Genomic DNA, 7028 nt, shown 5'->3' with positions numbered 1-7028 from the left:
CTGGTGATGAGAAAAGCCCACCAGTACGAGATGGAGAATAAGTTGTCGCCTAAGTGGACGGGACCGTTCAGAATAACCGAGGCGCTCGGGAACGGCGCCTACCGCTTAGAGACACTGGAAGGGGGGGCGATCCCTCGCACTTGGAACGCCACGCACTTGAAGTTGTATTACAGTTGAGAACTTTTGTAAGTAAAGACGAACACAAAAGTTATTTACGATGTTTCTGATAAAACAGTTTGAAGGGGGCACTCTTTTTTCCCTAAGGAGGGTTTTGAATGAGGCTACCCAATAAAAGAAGAGTTTACGAAGTATAAGGCGTTTTCAGATTGCATGCTTGCTGTTTTCCAGAAAAGTTTTGAAGAAGACCTTGTCACTTATACGTGATTTAAGGCGAGTTAAAGATATTTTGCATGCTTTCTAAAAGGTTTCTAAGCCCTCATCGTTTTTCGGCGATTGGAGGCATCAGTTAAAGTTTTTTAAGTCCTCATCGTTTTTCGGCGATTGGAGGCATCAGTTAAAGTTTTTTAAGTCCTCATCGTCTTTCGGCGATCGGAGGCACCAGTTAAAAGACCTCACCGCCCGCGCGCGTCCCGAGGCATGTAAAAGACCTCCTCGCCGTCGAGCGAGTGCAGGAGAGAAAGAACGAAAAGTCCTCAGTGCTTCTGGGGGCGAGAAGATGTAACCCCTGGGGCAATGTAGAGGCAAGTAAAAGTCTTCAGTGTTTCTGGGGGCGAGAAGATGTAACCCCTGGGGCAATGTAGAGGCAAGTAAAAGTCCTCAGTGTTTCTGGGGGCGAGAAGATGTAACCCCTGGGGCAATGTAGAGGCAAGAAAAAGTCCTCAGTGCTTCTGGGGGCGAGAAGATGTAACCCCTAGGGCAATGTAGAGGCAAGTAAAAGTCCTCAGTGTTTCTAGGGGCGAGAAGATGTAACCCCTGGGGCAATGTAGAGGCACGATTTAAAGACCTTCTCGCCTGTGAGCGAGTTCAGGCGAGTAAAAGACCTTCTCGCCTATGAGCGAGTTCAGGCAAGATAAAATCCTTCTCGTCTCGAACGAGTTCAGGTACGGTGTAGAGGGTGGAAGAAGTTCTGAAGGTGGCTAAGGTAGGTTCGAAGAGAACGCCTAGCCACCCGGTCTCTCGCTCTGAAGCACAAGGAGGCAGAGAAGGATCCGAAAGGCATCTCTACCCCCAGATCAGAGAGCAAGGGCCAAGGCGTGAAGCCAGAGAGAAGCTGATCGCCAAGAGTTTCTGGTGACCAGGAAAAGTTGAAACGATGGCGAGAATGTTAAAGGACCCGTTTTGGTGGAGCAGATCGGGTGAAGCAGTGTTTAAACCAGCAGCTGAGTCAAAGTTTGTTGCTTAAGGAATGTTTTTACGATAAGGTTAATTGCCTTAAGTTTACGAATCGATAAAGTGATTGTTGCTTAAAGGTTGAAGTGGTTCGAAGCAGTTAAGTCAAAGATCGTGCCTACGGTTTTGCTAAGACATTTCTTTGAGATTAAACACGCAAGGAAAGTTGAAGCGATTGAAAGAGTCAAAGGAGGAAAAAAAACGTAGACTTTGTCATTAACAGTGAATAACAGTTCAAAACATATATACAAAAGGAGAGTATGAAAGCGATGGATGAATTAAATAAATCAGTCCTCGGTGGGCACCACTTTCCCATCCACCACTTCATTATCCAGCGACACCATGCTGAGATCCAGGTCGGGGAACAAGCAGGCAAATTGTTCCCGTGCAGCTTCGAATCCAGCGGCCAGAATTTGAGCAGAGTTTAGCTTGAGTTCTTCAATCTGTTTCTGAAGTTCCTCAATCCTCTTCTTGAGATCTTCAGTTTGCTCTTTCAGCTCCTTATTCTGTCGCTCCAGCTCTTCAACCTGTTTCTTGAGTTGTTCATTGGTCTCTTGAGCCTGGAGAAGGTCTTCAGCAACCTTCTTGGATTCCGCTTGCACTTGGGCCAATTCAGCAGCTACCTTTCCCTTCTCTTCATTGGCTTTGGCGAGATCAGCTATAGCGTCGTCCCTTTCCTTTTCCACCTGCCCAAGGAGGGTCTCTCGGTCGGCTGACCTTTTCTCTAGTTTTTGCACCTTGACGGCGTCGGCCTTCATGAGAGCCTTCAGGTCAGCCACCTTGACGCGGTAAGGCACAATCTTGCTCTCTAGTTCGATCTTTTCTTGAGCAAGCTGTTGCACTTTGTGGCGGAGATCGGTGGCCTCTTTGCGCGCCAACCTGAGCTCGGTGTTCATTGCGTCCTCCACTCGGGAGTGTTCAATCTCCGCCAGCGTCAAGCTGAAAGACAACTTCTCCACCTCAACCCTCATGGTGCTATTCTCGGTCTTGAGGTTGAAGAGGTCGTCTTGGAGCCTCCTGGTAGAGCTTTCCACAGCTCTGGTGATGATGGCTGGGATCTCTTCTGCTATCGTCTTTAGTTTAGCAGATAGAGGCTCCCACATCCTTGTGACCTGAAGGGGGAGGTTTGCTGCTTGTAGAGGCACCAGAGGCGCTGTGGGGGCCTGTTGTGGGTTCTCGTCGCCACCTTCCTTAGCAGGTTCTTCAGTGGGCGCTTGTTGGCGTGGCGACGGAATCGGGGATTCAGTGATCAGAATCGGAGAGGTATGAGCAACCTCATCCCCGATTGGAGCAACCTCTGCGGCTGAGGCATTTGAAGGGGGACCCCCTCCCGCTGATATGTGTGGCGTGGAGGCGCTCGGGGGGTCCTCCATGAAGTTTGGCTCTTGGGCCTCAACCGCAGGCAGCGCAGTTGATGGAAGAGGCCCAAGCACAAGCCCACATGCAAGCCCACCAAAGGGTAGATTTGGGCCAACCATAGAGTTATGGCCAAGAGGATCCAAGAAGACGTTCTTTTACATGTTCAAATGCCATAAACTCTAGTGTAGAGTAGACTTTACTTTCTTGTCAAAATTAGCATAGGAACTTTATTTGTAATTTTCTTAGAATTAATTTCGGCACCTAAAACACCAACCTAGGTAAACTTAGAGTTTCTAAAAAAACCTCTAAATTTACCAAGGCCGGTCTAGAAAGCCCATGGAGGGGGTGAGCATAAAAAATTGACACACCCCCCCCCCCCATGTGCTCATTTGTTCACCCATGTGCCATGTGCACCCATGTGCTTCACATTTACATTTCATTTGGCTAGCATTAGGGTTGCATTATGGTCCTCCTTAGCCTATAAAAGGAGGAGCCTACACCTTGTATTTTCAAGTTTATTGTGAGTAAAGTTATGCTGCCCATTTGTGCTCAACTTTGCTTCTCCCTAGAATCCTAGGCTCTAAACTTCAATTCCTTCATCTTTTCCCTTGAGCTGGCCGAACCACTCAATACCCATACTTATCATGCACCTACAAGATCAACACCACTCTTAGGAGGATCTTGCTCACCCTCATTCATTGCTTCCGCCCCATACTCTACATTGATTCAAGAAGAACACATGAAAATGCCATCATTTGGTATCATGAGCTTTTGGTTCTTCAAGATGAGTAGCTTGGTCTTTTAAATTTTCAGTTCTTCTTTATTTCACATTGTCATTTAAATTCCATACTTGTCTTGCTGTTTTTACTTTTTAAATTGTTCTTGGTGTGCTTATGGAAGATCCAACCGAAGCACAATTGTTCAATTGATCTTGAACAAATTCTGTGCAGCTTGTGATAGGATTCCTTACACCATTGAGTGTCTGTTTTCTTTTAGGAATTTGAGTCCTTATTGCTTTCTTAATTTTGCTTCATTTTATGCTTTGAGTCTTTATTTTCTGAATCTATAAATGTTGTGTCAAGTCATGTGAATCCATATTTGTCAACAATTCTTAGTAGTCCTATTATTGGCTTGATTGTTTCTTGCTTTTGGGTCTCTTTAAATTGTTTGAATCTGCTGTTCTTTGATCCTTTGGTGCCTTTTTATTTTTAGTTTGAGTTCATAATTGTGTCTTAGTTCTTACACAATTTCCGTTCTTACAATTCCATTGTGTTAAAGTTTGGTTATCTTGCTGTTTTTTCCAGTTTTCCAGGATTCCCCTGTTTACACCTTCTCTGTTTTGGCTGTTTTAACCCAGAAAAATATTTCCACCCATAGGAAAATTCTGATTTTCTGGAAAATGCAAGTTTAAAGTGTTATAGAAAAGACAAAAAAAAGAATGAGGTCAAAAGAAGCAACAGAAAAAAAATGATAAATCTTACAAAATCAGAGTGCAAATCTTGAGCGCTCCAGCTGGCCTAACCGAACACCAATTTTGCAAAATTTATTAAAAAAAAATGGTGCATCCGTTTTGAGTGAATCCAAAGCCAGATTTTAGATAAGATCCTGAATATCTTGCATAACAAATTTCAGAGCCAAATTCCAAAAATACAGATTAGCATAAATCGGGGAACAAACACGTTTTCTGGCCCACAACATTTTCCAGTGGTGCTGTTTTTTTATTTGGTCATCTAATCTAGTGCTTTTCTTTAGGAATTCTTTTGTGTGCCAACCTTTTATTGAGTACCTTTAATTGTTTGCTTTAATTTCTTGAATCTCTTTCTAAGTTGTCATATTATAAATCCTTTTGGTGGTACTGTTTTTATTCAATTAAATTTGTTTCTTGCTTTTGTTCTTTGACCTCTAATTTGGGTGCTGGAATTTAATTCTTCTTTGGTGCTTATGTGAATGGGAACTTGATTTGGTTAAGGTTTAGCCCTTTGCTAGGTGCTGGAAATTGGAGGATTAAAAGCCATCATTCTAAGGAGAAGACAAGGTCAAAGCCGAAACAAACATTCTTGAAATAAACACTACAAACACTTGGAAGATCAACAATCAAAGACAACAAGGAAGTGCACTAACCAAAAGAGGATCAACAAAGGGAGTTCTCTTATTTCCTTTGCAACTTGGTTTATTGTTAATTACCTTGTTAATTACGTTTAGACGGTGAGTGTGTCTTCAAGGGCTCAAAGTGTCCAAGAAGCCTCACCTAGGGCCGAATAGTATAGCAATTTCTTGATTAGTAATTGTTACTTGTTTGTAATTGCTTTTCTTTTGCTTTCATAGATACGTTTTGCATGTTTAATTTTGTTTAAGTTTTGTTAAAAACCGTCTAGCTTTGTTAATTAGTTAGCATGCATTGTTTTCTTGCATTAAAATCTGATTTCTCAACTTAATTGTGTTCCAAGTGGTTTACTAAGAGAAAGCTTTGTGTGAAGACATTGAGGGATAGTTTTTGGCTAAGGCAAAGGCTTGGTATTTAAGTAGTCCACTGTGACTCACCTCCCTTACCTGGAAGACTACCTTCTTTGACTTCCCTAAATTTTTCTCAAGGTAAAATACTTCTACACACAAAGTTTTAGTTATGTCTTCTCACTCCTCTAAATCTCTTAAAAGTGAGGTGAAATCCTTGAAATCTCTTTTGAAGCAACTTACTAAGGATATTCAATCCATTTCATCTAAACAATTGGAGAATGAGATCAAAACTAATGAATTGACTAAAGCAAAGAATGAGAAGTCTCAATTTTCAAAAAAATTACATTCTCATGCATCTAGCTCTAAACATCATGATTATCTTGGGGAAGAAAGTCTTAGGAAAAATGAATATCATCAACAATTCCCTAGGAGAGCTAGGAAAGAGAGACAAGAAAACCTAACCAAGCATATCTCTCACACTCAAGCTAGAGAAATTCCATGTTTAGAATACCTTGGCAATGATCAATTAGCATCTCAATGTTTCAATGAAAGATCTATGATCTTAAGGGACAAAGATGAGAATAGTAGCCAAGAAAAAGAAGCTAGTGAGAGTGAAGAAAATGTAAAAATAGAAAAGCAAGAGAAAACCCTTGGAAAACAAAAGGCGTGGGAGAAGAGTGTTCCTTCCCACAAGGTCATTCAACAAGAAGGAAAAGTTGAAAATACATTTGAAAATATACCTCTTGTTGAACAACCTAGCCTTACCTTTTGTAAAGGAACACTTGCAAGCCTAGAAAAAAAAGAAGAATCCTTAAAAAAGGCTTGCATAGATAAAAATATAGTAGATTATTTTACATACATGCCAAGATATCACCAAGTGAAGGTCAAGTCATCTATAGGCATCTACAAAGACAATTTTTTATGTGAAGTAGTGCCTAAAGAAACTTGTCATGTCTTATTGAGACAACCTTTGCAAAGAATTGAAATTTCCATGAACAAAGGTTGTATCAACGAGACTACCTTCACACATAAAAGAGAAATTCTTCATGAAGGAGAACTCATGGGTCAAAATAGAGTTGATAAAACTCTAGAGCTTTTAAAAGGAAAATTATTGTCACCCATGAGAAAAGATGTTCAAAGACATTACCCTAGATACATTCCGTGTTTTAAAAATACATCTAAGGCGATGTCTCATGAACTCTATACTCCTTCACCTTTTGCAAATGATCCTTGGGAAGACATAAGCCTAAATTTCATATTAGATCTTCCTAGGACAACAAAAGGTTTTGATTCCATTGTCATAGACATGGATAAACTCTTCCTTAAAGAAGTGACAAGTCTTCATGATTTCTCTTCAAACTTAGTGTTGGATAGAGCTCCAAAATTTGAAAACCATCATTTGAGGATTCTCTTGGAAAAACTTGCAACTAAGTTGTCCTTTTCAAATTCTTATCATCCTCAAAAGAATGGTCAAAATAAAATTGAAAACATAGCTCTTGTTACTATGCCTAGAGAAATCATGAAAGCCAACCACAATTCTTGGGATGAGTATCCTTTTTCTATTGAGCATGCATACAATAGAGTAGTCCACAAGACTACTAATATTTCTACATTTGAAGTTGTATGTGAACATAGTCCTCTTTCTCTTTTTGTGTTGTTACCACTTCCTAAAGGAATTATGCCTAAGGAACAAGTAACCACTATTGAAAATTTTACAAAGCATGAGAGGATTAGAGAACACATGCAACCATCAAAAGAGAAATATTGTAAAAAGTTGCCAAAAACAAAAGAAAAACAAAAATGGCAACCTAGTAAAATTAATTTGCAAACTAACACCTATGCCTTATTTGATTATTTCTATAGGT

The sequence above is a fragment of the Phaseolus vulgaris genome, chromosome 8 (assembly GCF_051622355.1).
Source record: "Phaseolus vulgaris cultivar YP4 chromosome 8, ASM5162235v1, whole genome shotgun sequence".
Taxonomy (NCBI): domain Eukaryota; kingdom Viridiplantae; phylum Streptophyta; class Magnoliopsida; order Fabales; family Fabaceae; genus Phaseolus; species Phaseolus vulgaris.
This window is presented reverse-complemented; position numbering follows the sequence as displayed.